Source organism: Durio zibethinus, chromosome 1 (genome assembly GCF_047325235.1).
Source record: "Durio zibethinus cultivar Kanyao isolate XHJ-2024 chromosome 1, ASM4732523v1, whole genome shotgun sequence".
Taxonomy (NCBI): Eukaryota; Viridiplantae; Streptophyta; class Magnoliopsida; order Malvales; family Malvaceae; genus Durio; species Durio zibethinus.
In genome coordinates this window covers 15,097,263-15,114,105 of record NC_143162.1, presented here as the reverse complement: position 1 = coordinate 15,114,105, position 16,843 = coordinate 15,097,263, and positions in this window count along the sequence as shown.

The window sequence follows — 16,843 nt, the reverse complement described above, 5'->3', positions numbered from 1 at the left end:
GTCTCTCTGGTCCGCGTAGTGCCCGCCCGCCCCCCCTCCCACTCGTTTCATTGGTTGGCTTAGGCATACGGAGTTCATTCCCAGTCTAAGATCGGACTGGACCGATGGTTGCGGTAGCAGGATCGACAGCACGCAGAGGGGGACCCGACCGATCCTCGGCTTACACATCCCGCCCCTCTAGCCGGCTAAGCGCCCGCACGCTCGTTTCGTGGGTTGACTTAGGCATACGGAGTTCATTCCTAGTCTAAGCATACGGAGTTCATTCCCAGTCTAAGCATATGGAGTTCATTCCCAATCTAAGCTCAGACCGGACCGAGTTTTGCGGCAGGACATGCTAGGCTTGGGCATGTGCTGGTGCCGCATTTTTTTTCACCAGGCCACCATCATCGGAGCATCACCAGAGAACTTGACCGGTGGCATTGGGGTTCCAGCGATTGAGGGGGCCGGGGGGGGTGTGCGCACATGACTTAGGCATATAGAGTTCATTCCCAATCTAAGATCAAACCGGACTGAGGGTTGCGACAGCACATGCTGGGCTTGGGCATGTGCTGGTGCTGTATTTTTCTTCATCGGGGCACCATCCCCGGAGAACCTGACAGGCGGCATTGGGGTTCCGACGATCAGGGGGGCCGGGGGGTGTGCGCACATGATGTGCGATGGGTGCTAGTACTTGGCCCTTATATTGGCCCCCTATCCCTCATCAAACCTTGAGAACTCACACCCCCTTAAAGAGCATTTGAGATTTTACAGGTTTGCTGCCAGTAGCCATTAAAGTGTCTGAAATGGGGACACTTTTTTCAAATGGTCACAAAATCTTGTACACTTTCAGTTTTTAGCAAAATTTTTTTATGCATGCCAACAAAAATACATGGATCACGTCTACCAAGTTTGGGGCCAAAACTCCTTCCGAAAAAATTTTAAAAAATCTTGAACCACAAAAGGTTTTGAAAATCGTGAAAAATAGAAAACGAGTTGTCTTGCCATGAAACTTCACGTGAAGGCTTAAGGGACCATTGTATTAATTTACAAGCCATAAAACTGGCATTGGCACGCAGAAATAAGAAGATGTGCCTAAACCCACCTACCACCCTATCGATCCACGGCTTGCGCATCCCGTCTCTCTGGCCGGCATAGTGCTCGCCAGCCCGCCCGCCCGCTTGTTTTAACGGTTGGCTTAGGCATATAGAGTTCATTCCCAGTCTAAGATCAGATCAGACTGAGGGTTGCAGCAGCACGGGGAGGGGGACCTGGCCGATCCCTGGGATGCACGCTCGTTTCGTGGGTTGACTTAGGCATACGAAGTTCATTCCCAGTCTAAGATCGGACCGGACCGAGGGTTGTGACAGCACATGCTGGGCTCAGACATGTGGTGGTGCCACATTTTTCTTCACCGGGGCACCATCGCCGGAGCATCGCAGAAGAACCTGACCGGCGGCATTGGGGTTCCAACGATCGGGGGGGCCGGGGGGGTGTGCGCACAGATGTGCGATGGGTGCTGGTACTTGGCCCTTATATTGGCACCCTATCCCTCACCAAACCACGAGAACTCACACCCCCTTAAAGAACATTTGAGATTTTACAGGTTTGCTGCCACTAGCCATTAAAGTGTCTGAAATGGGGACACTTTTTTCAAATGGTCACAAAATCTTGTACACTTCGAAGTTTTAGCTGAATTTTTTTTTTGCATGGCAACAAAAATACAAGGATCACGTCTACCAAGTTTGGGGCCAAAACTCCTTCCAAAAAAATTTTAAAAAATCCCGAACCTCAAAAAGTTTCAAAAATCGTGAAAAATAGAAAATGATTTGTCTTGCCATGAAACTTCACATGAAGGCTTAAGGGACCATTGTATGAATTTACAAGAGAGAAAAATGGCATTGGCACGTAAAAATATGAAGATGTGCCTAAACCCACCTACCATCCTATCGATCCACGGCTTGCGCATCCCGTCTCTTTGGTCGGCGTAGATCCCGCCCGCTTGTTTTGTCGGTTGGCTTAGGCATATGGAGTTCATTCCCAATCTAAGATCAGACCGGACAAAGGGTTGCGGCAACAGGATCGATAACATACGGAGGGGGATCAGACCGATCCCTGGCTTGCGCATCCCGCCCCTCTGGCTGGCTGAGCACCCGCACGCTCGTTTCATGGGTTGACTTAGGCATACGGAGTTCATTCCTAGTCTAACCATACAGAGTTCATTGCTAGTCTAAGATCGGACTGGACTGAGGGTAGCGGTAGCACATGTTGGGCTCGGGCATGTGCTACTGTCACATTTTTCTTCCTCGGGCCACCATCACTGGAGCATCACCGGAGAACCTAATCGGCGGCATTGGGGTTCTGACGATCGGGGGGCCAGAGGGGGGTGTGCGCACATGATGTGCGGTGCGGGTACTTGGCCCTTATATTGGCCCCCAATCCCTCATCAAACCTTGAGAACTCACACCCCATTAAAGAGCATTTTAGATTTTACAAGTTTGCTGCCAGTAGCCATTAAAGTGTCTGGAATGGGGACACTTTTTTCAAATGGTCACAAAATCTTGTACACTTTGAGTTTTTAGCTGAATTTTTTTATGCATGCCAACAAAAATACATGGATCACGTCTACCAAGTTTGGGGCCAAAACGCCTTCCAAAAAAATTTAAAAAATCCCGAACCGTAAAAAGTTTTACAAATCATGAAAAATAAAAAACGAGTCGTCTTGCCATGAAACTTCACGTGAAGGCTTAAGGGACCATTGTAAGAATTTACAAGCCATAAAAATGGCATTGGCATGCAGAAATAAGAAGATGTGCCTAAACCCACCTACCACCCTATCGATCCACGGCTTTTGCATCCCGTCTCTCTAGCCGGCGTAGTGCCCACCCGCCCAATCATTTTGTCAGTTGGCTTAGGCATATGGAGTTCATTCCTAGTCTAAGATCAGACCGAATCAAGGGTTGTGATAGCAGGATCGGCAGCACGTAGAGGGGGACCCGGCTGATCCCCGAGATGCACGCTCGTTTTATGGGTTGACTTAGGCATACGGAGTTCATTTCCAGTCTAAGCATACGGAGTTCATTCCCAGTCTAAGATCAGACCAGACCAAGGGTTGCGGCAGCACATGCTGGGCTCGGCCATGTGCTGGTGCTGCATTTTTCTTCGTCGAGCACCTTCATCGGAGCATCGTCGGAGAACCTGACCGGCGACATAGGGGTTCCGACAATCGGGGGGGCTGGGGGGGCTGTGCGCACATGATGTGCGATGGGTGCTGGTACTCCACCCTTATATTGGCCCCCTATCCCACATCAAACCCTGAGAACTCACAACCCTTAAAGAGCATTTGAGTTTTTACAGGTTTGCTGCCAGTAGCCTTTAAAGTGTCTGAATTGGGAACATTTTTTTCAAATGATCACAAAATCTTGTACACTTCGAGTTTTTAGCTGAATGTTTTTGTGCATGCCAACAAAAATACAAGGATCACGTCTACCAAGTTTGGGGCCAAAACTCCTTCCGAAAAAATTTTAAAAAATCCCAAACCGCAAAACGTTTTGAAATTCTTGAAAAATAGAAAACGAGTTGTCTTGCCATGAAACTTCACGTGAAGGCTTAAGGGACCATTGTATGAATTTACAAGCCATAAAAATGGCATTGGCATGCAGAAATATGAAGATGTGCCTAAACCCACCTACCACCCTATCGATCCATGGCTTGCGCATCCCGTCTCTCTGGCCGGCGTAGTGCCCGCCCGCCCGCTCGTTTCATCGGTTAGCTTAGGCATACAGAGTTCATTCCCAGTCTAAGATCATACCAGATTGAGTGATGTGGTAGTAGGATCGGCAGCACGCAGAGGGGGACCCTGTCGATCCCCGACTTGCGCATCCCACCCCTCTGGCCAGCTGACCGCATGCACATTCGTTTTATGGGTTGACTTAGGCATACGAAGTTCATTCCCAGTCTAAGCATACTTAGTTCATTCCTAGTCTAAGATTGGACCATACCGAGGGTTGTAACAGCACATGCCGGGCTCGGGCATGTGCTGGTGCCACATTTTTCTTCGTCGGGGCACCATCATCGAAGAACCTGACCGACAGCATTGGGGTTCTGGCGATCGGGGGGCTGGGGGGTGTGCACACATGATGTGCGATGGGTGCTGGTACTTGGCCCTTATATTGGCCCCCTATCCATCATCAAACCTTGAGAACTCACACCCCCTTCAAGAGCATTTGAGATTTTACAGGTTTGCTGCCAATAACCATTAAAGTGTCTGAAATAGGGACACTTTTTTCAAATGGTCACAAAATTTTGTAAACCTCGAGTTTTTAGCTCATTTTTTTTTTGCATGCCAACAAAAATACAAGGATCACATATACCAAGTTTGGGGCCAAAATACCTTCTGAAAAAATTTAAAAAAATCCTGAACCGCAAAAAGTTTCAAAAATCGTGAAAAATAGAAAACGAGTTATCTTGCCATGAAACTTCACGTGAAGGCTTAAAGGACCATTGTATAAATTTGCAAGCCAGAAAAATGGCATTGGCATGCAGAAATATGAAAATGTGCCTAAACCCACCTACTACCCTATCGATCCACGGCTTGCACATCCCGTCTCTCTGGTCGGCGTAGTGCCTACCCGCCCACTCATTTCGTCGGATAGCTTAGGCATACGGAGTTCATTCCCAGTCTAAGATCGGACTGGACCGAGGGTTGCGGTAGCACATGCTGGGCTCAGTCATGTGCTGGTGCTGCATTTTTCTTCACCGGGGCACCATCGTCGGAGCATCGCTAGAGAACCTAACCGACGATGTTGGGGTTCCGGCAATCGGGGGGCCGGGGGGTGTGCGCACATGATATGTGATGGGTGCTGGTACTTGGCCCTTATATTGGCCCCCTATCCCTCATCAAACCTCGAGAACTCACACCCCCTTAAAGAGCATTTGAGATTTTACAGGTTTGCTGCCAGTAGCCATTAAAGTGTCTAAAATGGGGACACTTTTTTCAAATGGTCAGAAAATCTTGTAGACTTCGAGTTTTTAGTTGATTTTTTTTGTGCATGCCAAAAAAAATACGAGTCTCACATCTTCTAAGTTTGGAGCAAAAAATCCATCTGAAAAAATTTTCAAAAATCTTGAACCGCAAAAAGTTTCAAAAATCATGAAAAATAGAAAACGAGTCATCTTGCCATGAAACTTCACGTGAAGGCTTAAGGGACCATTGTATGAATTTACAAGCCATAAAAATGGCATTGGCATGCAGAAATATGAAGATGTGCCTAAACTCACCTACCACCCTATCGATCCACGGCTTGCACATCCCATCTCTCTGGCCGGCGTAGTGCCCGCCCGCCCTCCCGCACGCTCATTTTGTCGGTTGGCTTAGGCATACTGAGTTCATTCCCAGTCTAAGATTAGACCGGACTGAGGGTTGCGACAGCAGGATTGGCAGCACGCAGAGGGGGACCCGACCGATCCCCGACTTGAGCATCCTGCCCTTATGGCCGGCTGAGTGGCCGCACGTTTGTTTCGTGGGTTGACTTAGGCATACGGAGTTCATTCCCAGTCTAAGCATACTTAGTTCATTCCCAGTCTAAGATTGGACCAGACCGAGGGTTGCGGCAGCACATGCTGGGCTTGGGAATGTGCTGGTGCCGTCTTTTTCTTCGCCGGGCACCATCACCGAAGAACCTGACCGGCAGCATTGGGGTTTTGGCGATCAGGGGGCTGGGGGGTGTGCGCACATGATGTGCGATGGGTGCTGGTACTTAGCCCTTATATTGGCCCCCTATCCCTCATCAAACCTCGAGAACTCACACCTCCTTAAAGAGCATTTGAGATTTTACAGCTTTCCTGCCAGTAGCTATTAAAGTGTCTGAAATGGGGACACTTTTTTCAAATGGTCACAAAATCTTGTACACTTCAAATTTTTAGCTGAATTTTTTTGTGCATGCCAACAAAAATACAAGGATCACTTCTACCAAGTTTGGAGCCAAAAATCCTTCCAAAAAAATTTTAAAAAAATCCTGAACCATAAAAAGTTTTGAAAATCTTAAAAAATAGAAAATGAGTCGTCTTGCTATGGAACTTCACGTGAAGGGTTAAGGGACCATTGTATGAATTTACAAGCCATAAAAATGGAATTGGCACGTAGAAATATGAAGATGTGCCTAAACCCACCTACCACCCTATCGATCACGGCTTGCACATCCCGTCTCTCTGGCCGACGTAGTTCCCGCCCGCCCGCCCACCCTCTAATTTCGTCGGTTGGCTTAGGCATACAATGTTCATTCCCAGTCTAAGATCGGATCGGACTGAAGGTTATGGCAGCAGGATCGATAGCATGCAAAGGGGGACTCAGTCGATCCCCGGCTTGCCCAGCATGCCCCTCTGGCCGGCTTAGCGCCTGCACGCTCGTTTCGTGGGTTGACTTAGGCATACGGAGTTCATTCCCAGTCTAAGCATACGGAGTTCATTCCCAGTCTAAGATCGGACCAGACCAAGGGTTGTGGCAGCACATGCTAGGCTCGGGCATGCGCTGGTGCCGCATTTTTCTTTGTCGGGGCACCATCACCGGAGCATCGTCGGAGAACCGGACGGCGACATTAGGTTTCTGACGATCGGGGGGGCCGGGGGGTGTGCACACAGGATGTGCAATGGGTGCTGGTACTTGGTGCTTATATTGGCCCCCTATCCCTTGTCAAACCTCGAGAACTCACACCCCCTTAAAGAGCATTTGAGATTTTACAAGTTTGCTGCTAGTAGCCATTAAAGTGTCTCAAATGGGGACACTTTTTTCAAATGGTCACAAAATCTTGTACACTTCGAGTTTTTAGCTGAATTTTTTTGTGCATGCCAACAAAAATACAAGGATCATCTCTACCAAGTTTGGGGCCAAAAATCCTCCCGAAAAAATTTTGAAAAATCCCAAACCGCAAAAAGTTTTGAAAATCATGAAAAATAAAAAACGAGTCGTCTTGCCATGAAACTTCACGTGAAGGGTTAAGAGACCATTGTATGAATTTACAAGACATAAAAATGGCATTGGCACGTAGAAATATGAGGATGTGCCTAAACCCACCTAGCAACCTATCGATCCACGGCTTGCGCATGCCATCTCTCTGGCCAACATAGTGCCCGCCCGCCTGCTCGTTTCGTCGGCTAGCTTAAGCAAACAGAGTTAATTCCCAGTCTAAGATTGAACCAGACTGAGGGTTGGGGCAGCAGTATCGGTAGCACGCAGAGGGGTACTCGACCGATCCTCGGCTTGCGCATCCCGCCCCTTTGGCCGGCTGAGCGCCCGCACGCTCGTTTCGTGGGTTGACTTAGGCATACGGAGTTCATTCCCAGTCTAAGCATACGAAGTTCATTCCCAGTCTAAGACCGGACCGGTCCGAGGGTTACGACAGCACATGTTGGGCTCGGGCATGTGCTGGTGCCGTATTTTTCTTCGTCGGGGCACCATCGCCAGAGCATCACCGGAGAACTTGACCGGCGGCATTTGGGTTCCGAAGATCGGGGGGCCGGGGGGGCTGTGCGCACATGATGTGCTATGGGTGCTGGTACTTGGCCCTTATATTGGCCCCATATCTCTCATCAAACCTCGAGAACTCACACCCCCATAAAGAGCATTTGAGATTTTACAGGTTTGCTGCCATTAGCCATTAAAGTGTCTGAAATGGGGACGCTTTTTTCAAATGGTCACAAAATCTTGTACACATCAAGTTTTTAGCTAAATTTTTTTGTGCATGCCAAAAAAAATACAAGGATCACGTCTACCAAATTTGGGGACAAAAGTCCTTCCGAAAAAATTTTAAAAAATCTCGAACCGTAAAAAGTTTTGAAAATCGTGAAAAATAGAAAACAAGTTGTCTTGCCATGAAACTTCACGTGAAGGCTTAAGGGACCATTGTATGAATTTGCAAGCCATAAAAATGGATTTGGCATGCAGAAATATGAAGATGTGCCTAAACCCACCTACCACCCTATTGATCCACGGCTCGTGCATCCCGTCTCTCTGGCAGGCGTAGTGCCCTCCCGCTCGCCCGCTCGTTTCGTCGGTTGGCTTAGGCATACGGAGTTCATTCCCAGTCTAAGATTGGACCAGACCGAGGGTTGCGGCAGCACATTCTGGGCTTTGGCATGTGCTGGTGTCGCATTTTTCTTCGTCGGGGTACCATCGTCGGAGCATCGTCGGAGAACCGGACCGACGGCATTAGGGTTCTGACGATCGGGGGGGCCAGGGGGGCTGTGCGCACATGATGTGCTATGGGTGCTGCTACTTGGCCCTTATATTGGCCCCCTATCCCTCATCAAACCTTGAGAACTCACACCCCTTAAAGATCATTCGAGATTTTACAGGTTTGCTGCCAGTAGCCATTAAAGTGTCCGAAATGGAGACACTTTTTTCAAATGGCCACAAAATCTTGTACACGTCGAGTTTTTAGCTGATTCTTTTTGTGCATACCAACAAAAATACAAGGATCGCATCTACCAAGTTTGGCAAAAAAACTCCTTCCGAAAAAATTTTAAAAAATCCTGAACCGCAAAAAATTTTGAAAATCATGAAAAATAAAAAACGAGTCGTCTTGCCATGAAACTTCACGTGAAGGCTTAAGGGACCGTTGTATGAATTTACAAGCCATAAAAATGGCATTGGCATGCAGAAATATAAAGATGTGCCGAAACCCACCTACCACCCTATCGATCCACAGCTTGCGCATCCTGTCTCTCTGGCCGACGTAGTGCCCGCCCGCCCGCTCGCCCGCTCGTTTTGTCGGTTGGCTTAGGCATACGGAGTTCATTCACAATCTAAGATTAGACCAAAGTGAGGGTTGCGATAGCAGGATCAATAGCATGTAAAGGGGGACCCGACTAATCCCCAGCTTGCTCATCCTGCCCCTCTAGCCGGCTGAGCGCCCGCACGCTCGTTTCGTGGATTGACTTAGGCATACGAAGTTCATTCCTAGTCTAAGCATACGGAGTTCATTCCCAGTCTAAAATCAGACCGGACCGAGGGTTGCGGCAGCACATGTTGGGCTCGAGCTTGTGCTGGTGCCGCATTTTTGTTCGTCGGGGCGCCATCATCGGAGCATCGCCGGAGAACTTAACCGGCGGCATTGGGGTTTCGACGATCGGGGGGGCCGGGGGGGTGTACGCACATGATGTGCGATGGGTGCTGGTACTTGGCCCTTATATTGGCCCCCTATCCTTCGTCAAACCTCAGGAACTCACACCCACTTAAAGAGCATTTGAGATTTTACAGGTTTGTTGCCAGTAGCCATTAAAGTGTCTTAAATGGAGACACTTTTTTCAAATGGTCACAAAATCTTGTACACTTCGAGTTTTTAGCTGAATTATTTTGTGCATCCAAAAAAAAATACAAGGATCACGTCTACCAAGCTTGGGGCCAAAACTCCTTCCGAAAAAATTTTAAAAAATCTCGAACCGAAAAAAGTTTTGAAAATCATGAAAAATAGAAAACGAGTCGTCTTGCCATGAAACTTCACATGAAGGCTTAAGGGACCATTGTATGAATTTACAAGCCATAAAAGTGGCATTGGCATGCAGAAATATGAAGATGTGCCTAAACCCACCTACCACCCTATCGATCCACGGCTTGCGCATCCCGTCTTTCTGGCCGACGTAGCGGCCGCCCGCCCGCTCATTTTATCTGTTGGCTTAGGCATACGGAGTTTAGTACCAGTCTAAGATCAGACCAGACCGATGGTTACGGTAGCACATGCTAGGCTCGGGCATGTGCTGTTGCCGCATTTTTCTTCGCCAGGGCACCATCGTCGGAGCATCACCGGAGAACCTAACCGACGGCGGCGGAGGTTCCGACGATCGGGGGGGCTGGGGGGTGTGCGCACATGATGTGCAATGGGTGCTGGTACTTGGCCCTTATATTGGCCCCCTATCCCTCATCAAACCTTGACAACTCACACCCCCTTAAAGAGCATTTGAGATGTTACAGGTTTGCTGCCAGTAGCCATTAAAGTGTCTGAAATGGGGACACTTTGTTCAAATGGTCACAAAATCTTGTACACATCGAGTTTTTACCTGATTTTTTTTGTGCATGACAACAAAAATACAAGGACCACGTCTACCAAGTTTGTTGCCAAAACTCCTTCCGAAAGAATTTTAAAAAAATCTCGAACCGCAAAAAGTTTCAAAAATCATGAAAAATAGAAAACGAGTCGTCCTACCATGAAACTTCACGTGAAGGCTTAAGGAAACATTGTATGAATTTACAGGCCATAAAGATGGCATTGGCATGCATGAATATAAAGATGTGCCTAAACCCACCTACCACCCTATCGATCCATGGCTTGCGTATCCCGTCTCTCTGGCCGACGTAGTGCCCGCCCGACCGCTCATTTCATCGATTGGCTTAGGCATACGGAGTTCATTCTCAGTCTAAGATCATACCGGATCGAAGGTTACGGTAGTAGGATCGATAGCACGGAAAAGGGGACCCGACCAAACCTCGACTTGCTCATCTCACCCCTCTGGCCGGCTGAGCACCCGCACGCTCGTTTCGTGGGTTGACTTAGGCATACGGAGTTCATTCCCAGTCTAAGCATACGGAGTTCATTCCCAGTCTAAGATCAAACCGGACCGAGGTTTCCGGCAGCACATGCTGGGCTCGGGCATGTGCTGGTGTCGTATTTTTCTTCGTCGGGGCACCATCGTCGGAGCATTACCGAAGAACCTAACCGACGGCATTGGGGTTCCGACGATCGGGGGTACCGGGGGGGTGTACGCACATGATGTACGATGGGTGCTGGTACTTGGCCCTTATATTGGCCCCCTATCCCTCATCAAACCTCGAGAACTCACACCCCCTTAAAGAGCATTTGAGATTTTACAGGTTTGCTGCCAGTAGCCATTAAAGTGTCTTAAATGGGGACACTTTTTTCAAATGGTCACAAAATCTTGTACACTTCAAGTTTTTAGCTGAATTTTTTATGCATGCCAACAAAAATACAAGGATCACGTCTAAAAAGTTTGGGGCCAAAACTCCTTCCGAAAAAATTTAAAAAAATCTTGAACCGTAAAAGGTTTCAAAAATCGTGAAAAATAGAAAACGAATCGTCTTGCCATGAAACTTCACGTGAAGGCTTAAGGGACCATTGTGTGAATTTACAAGCCATAAAAATGGCATTGGCATGCAGAAATATGAAGATGTGTCGAAACCCACCTACCACCCTATCGATCCACGGCTTACGCATCCCATCTCTCTGGCCGGCGTCGTGCCCGCCCGCCCGCCCGCCTGCTCATCTCGTCAGTTGGCTTAGGGATACGGAGTTCATTCCTAATCTAAGATCGGACTGGATCGGGGGTTGTGGCAGTAGGATCGGTAGCACGTAAAGGGGGACCCGATCGATCCCCAGCTTGCTCATCCTGCCCCTCTGGCCGGCTGAGCGCCCGCACGCTTGTTTCTTGGGTTGACTTAGGCATACGGAGTTCATTCCCAGTCTAAGCATACGGGGTTCATTCCCAGTCTAAGATCGGACCGGACCGAGGGTTACGACAGCACATGCTGGGCTCGGGCATATGTTGGTGCCACATTTTTCTTCACCGGGGCACTATTACCAGAGCATCACCGGAGAACCTGACCGACGACATTGGCGATCCGATGATCGGAGGGGCCGGGGGGTGTGCACACATGATGTGCGATGGGTACTGGTACTTGGCCCTTATATTGGCCCTCTATCCCTTATCAAACCTCGAGAACTCACACCCCCTTAAAGAGCATTTGAGATTTTACAGCTTTGATGCTAGTAGCCATTAAAGTGTCTGAAATCGGGACACTTTTTTCAAATGGTCACAAAATCTTGTATACTTCAAGTTTTTAGCTGATGTTTTTTTTGCATGAGAAAAAAAATACAAGGATCACATCTACCAAGTTTGGGGCCAAAACTCATTTCGAAAAAATTTTAAAAATCTTGAATTGTAAAAAGTTTCAAAAATCATGAAAAATAGAAAACGAGTCGTCTTGCCATGAAACTTCACGTGAAGGCTTAAGGGACAATTGTATGAATTTACAAGCCATAAAAATGGCATTGGCATGCAGAAATATAAAGATGTGCCTAAACCCACCTACCACCCTATCGATCCACGGCTTGCGCATCCCGTCTCTCTGGCCGGCGTCATGCCCGCACGCCCGTCTGCCCACCCGCTCGTTTCATCGGTTGGCTTAGGAATACGGAGTTCATTCCCAGTCTAAGATCGGACAGGACCGAGGGTTACGATAGTAGGATCAACAGCACGTAGAGGGGGACCCAGTCGATCCTCGGCTTGTACATCCCACCCCTCTGGCCGGCTGAGTGCCCGCGCGCTCGTTTCATGGGTTGACTTAGGCATACGGAGTTCATTCCCAGTTTAAGCATACAGAGTTCATTCCCAGTTTAAGCATACGGAGTTCATTCCCAGTCTAAGATCGATCCAAACCGAGGGTTACGATAGCACATGCTGGGCTGGGCATGTGCTGGTTCCGTATTTTCTTCGTCGGGGCACCATCGTCGGAGCATCGCTGGAGAACCTAACCGACGGCATTGGGGTTCTAACGATCGGACGGGCCGGGGGGTGTGCACACATGATGCGTGATGGGTGCTGGTACTTGGCCCTTATATTGGCCCCCTATCCCTCATCAAACCTCGAGAACTCACACCCCCTTAAAGAGCATTTGAGATTTTACAGGTTTGCTGCCAGTAGCCATTAAAGTGTCTGAAATGGGGACACTTTTTTCAAATGGTCACAAAATCTTGTACACTTCGAGTTTTTAGCTGAAGGTTTTTGTGCATGCCAACAAAAATACAAGGATCACGTCTACCAAGTTTCAGGCCAAAACTCCTTCCGAAAAAATTTTAAAAAATCCCGAACAGTAAAAAGTTTAGAAAATCATGAAAAATAGAAAACGAGTTGTCTTGCCATGAAACTTCACGTGAAGGCTTAAGGGACCATTGTATGAATTTACAAGCCATAAAAATGGCATTGGCATGCAAAAATATGAAGATGTGCCTAATCCCACCAACCGCCTTATCGATCCACGGCTTGCGCATCCCATCTCCCTGGCCGACGAAGTGCCCGCTCGCCCGCCCTCCCGCTCGTTTCGTTGGTTGGCTTAGGCATACGAAGTTCATTCCTAGTCTAAGATTGGACCAGACCGAGGGTTGCGGTAGCAGGATCGATAGCACGCAGAGGGGGACCCGATCGATCGTCGACTTGCTCATCCCGCCCCTCTGGCCGACTGAGCGCCTGCACGCTCATTTCGTGGGTTGACTTAGGCATACAGAGTTCATTTCCAGTCTAAGCATACGGAGTTCAGTCTAAGATCAGACCGGACCAAGGGTTGTGGCAGCAGGATCGATAGCACGTAGATGGGGACCCGATCGATCCCCAGCTTGCTCATCCTGCCCCTCTGGCCAGCCGAGCACCCGCACACTCATTTTGTGGGTTGGCTTAGGCATACGGAGTTCATTCCTAGTCTAAGCATATGGAGTTCATTCCCAGTCTAAGATCGGACCGAACCGAGGGTTGCAACAGCACATGCTGGGCTGGGCATGTGCTGGTGCCGCATTTTTCTTCGTCGGGGTACCATCGTTGAAGCATCGCTAGAGAACCTGACCGACGGCATTGGGGTTCCGACGATCGGGTGGGCCGGGGGGTGTGCGCACATGATGTGCGATGGGTGCTGGTACTTGGCCCTTATATTGGCCCCCTATCCCTCATCAAACCTCGAGAACTCACACCCCCTTAAAGAGCATTTGAGATTTTACAGGTTTGCTGCCTGTAGCCATTAAAGTGTTCGAAATGGGGACACTTTTTTCAAATGGTCATAAAATCCTGTACACTTTGAGTTTTTAGATGAATTCTTTTGTGCATGCCAAAAAAAATACAAGGATCACGGCTACCAAGTTTGGGGCCAAAACTCTTTCTGAAAAAATTTTAAAAAATCTCGAACCGCAAAAATTTTGAAAATCGTAAAAAATAGAAAACGAGTCGTCTTGCCATGAAACTTCACGTGAAGGCTTAAGGGACTGTTGTATGAATTTACAAGCCATAAAAATGGCATTGGCATGTAGAAATATGAAGATGTGCCTAAACCCACCTACCACCTTATCGATCCACGGCTTGCGCATCCCGTCTCTTTGGCCGACGTAGTGCCCGCCCGCCCGCTTGTTTCGTCGGTTGGCTTAGGCATACGGAGTTCATTCCCAGTCTAAGATTAGATCAGACTGAGGGTTGCAACAGCAGGATCGACAGCACACAGAGGGGGACCCGGCTGATCCCCGACTTGCGCATCCCGCCTCTCTGGCCGGTTGAGCGCCCGCACTCTCGTTTCGTGGGTTGACTTAGGCATACGGAGTTCATTCCCAGTCTAAGCATATGAAGTTCATTCCCAGTCTAAGATCAGACCGGATCGAGGGTTACGGTAGCACATGCTGGGCTCAGGCTTATGCTGGTACCATGTTTTTCTTCGCCAAGGCACTATCGTCGGAGCATCACCGGAGAACCTGACTGACAGCATTGGGGTTTCGGCGATCGGGGGGGCCGGGGGGTCTGCACACATGATGTGCGATGGGTGCTGGTACTTGGCCCTTATATTGGCCCCCTATCTCTCATCAAACCTAGAGAACTCACACCCCTCTAAAGAGCATTTGTGATTTTACAGGTTTGCTGCCAGTAGCAATTAAAGTGTCTGAAATGGGGACACTTTTTTCAAATGGTCACAAAATCTTGTACACTTCGAGTTTTTAGCTGAATTGTTTTGTGCATGCCAACAAAAACACAAGGATCATGTCTACCAAGTTTGGGGTGAAAACTCTTTTCGAAAAAATTTTAAAAAATCCTGAATCGCAAAAATTTTGAAAATCATGAAAAATAGAAAACAAGTCGTCTTGCCATGAAACTTCACGTGAAGGCTTAAGGGACCGTTGTATGAATTTACAAGCCATAAAAATGGCTTTGGCACGCAAAAATATGAAGATGTGCCTAAACCCACCTACCACCCTATCGATCCACGGCTTGCGCATCCCGTCTCTTTGGCCGACGAAGTGCCCGCCCGCACACCCGCTCGTTTCATCGGTTGGCTTAGGCATACGGAGTTCATTCCTAGTCTAAGATTGAACTAGACTGAGGGTTGTGACAGCAGGATCAGCAGCACACAGAGGGAGACCAGACCGATCCCCGGCTTGCGCATCCTGCCTCTCTGGCCGGCTGACCACCCGCATGCTCGTTTCGTGGGTTGACTTAGGCATACGGAGTTCATTCCCAGTCTAAGCATACGGAGTTCATTCCCGGTCTAAGATCGGACCAGATCGAGGGTTGTGACAGCACATGCTGGGCTCGAACATGTGCTGGTGCCGCTTTTTTCTTCATCGGGGCACCATCGCAGGAGCATCGCCGGAAACCTGACCAACAGCATTGGGTTCCGGTGATCAGGGGGGCCGGGGGGTGCGTGCATGATGTGCGATGGGTGCCGGTACTTGGCCCTTATATTGGCCCTCTATCCCTCATCAAACCTCGGCAACTCACTCCCCCTTAAAGAGCATTTGAGATTTTACAGGTTTGCTACTAGTAGCCATTAAAGTGTCTAAAATGGGGACACTTTTTTCAAATGGTCACAAAATCTTGTACACTTCGAGTTTTTAGCTGAATTGTTTTGTGCATGCCAACAAAAATACAAGGATCACGTCTACCATGTTTGGGGCGAAATCTCTGTCCGAAAAAATTTTAAAAAATCTTGAACCGCAAAAATTTTGAAAATCATGAAAAATAGAAAACGAGTCGTCTTGCCATGAAACTTCACGTGAAGGCTTAAGGGACCGTTCTATGAATTTACAAGCCATAAAAATGGCATTGGCACATAGAAATATGAAGATGTGCCTAAACCCACCTACCACCCTGTCGATCCACAGCTTGCGCATCCCATTTCTCTGGCTGACGTAGTGCTTGCCTGCCCGCTCGTTTCGTCGGTTGGCTTAGGCATACGGAGTTCATTCCCAGTCTAAGATCAGACCGGATCGAGGGTTGCGATAGCAGGATCGACAACTCGCAAAGGGGGACCTAGCCGATCCCCGGCTTGCGCATCCCGACCCTTTGGCAGGCTAAGCGCCCACATGCTCGTTTCGTGGGTTGACTTAGGCATACGGAGTTCATTACCAGTCTAAGCATACGGAGTTCATTCCCAGTCTAAGATCGGACCGGACCTAGGGTTGCGGCAGCACATGCTGGGCTCAGGCATGTGCTGGTGTCGCATTTTTCTTCGCTGGGGCACCATAGTCGGAGCATCGCTAGAGAACCTGACCGGCGGCATTGGGGTTCCGGCGATTAGGGGGGTCGGAGGGGGTGTGCGCACATGATGTGCGATGGGTGCTGGTAGTTGGCCCTTATATTGGCCCCCTATCCCTCATCAAACCTTGAGAACTCACACCCCCTTAAAGAGCATTTGCGATTTTACAGGTTTGCTACCAGTAGCCATTAAAGTGCCTGAAATGGGAACACTTTTTTCAAATGGTCACAAAATCTTGTACACATCGAGTTTTTAGCTGAATTTTTTTGTGCATGCCAATAAAAACACAAGGATCATGTCTACTAAGTTTGGGGCCAAAACTTCTTTTGAAAAAATTTTACAAAATCCCAAACACCAAAAAGTTTTGAAAATCGTGAAAAACAGAAACGACTCATCTTGCCATGTCCGTCTCTCTAGCCGACGTAGTGCCCGCCCGCGCGCCCGTTTGCTCGTTTCGTCAGTTGGCTTGGGCATACGGAGTTTATTCCCAGTCTAAGATCGAACCGAACTGAGGGTTACGGCAGCAGGATCGACAGTACACAGATGGGGATCCGACCGATCCCCGGCTTGTGCATC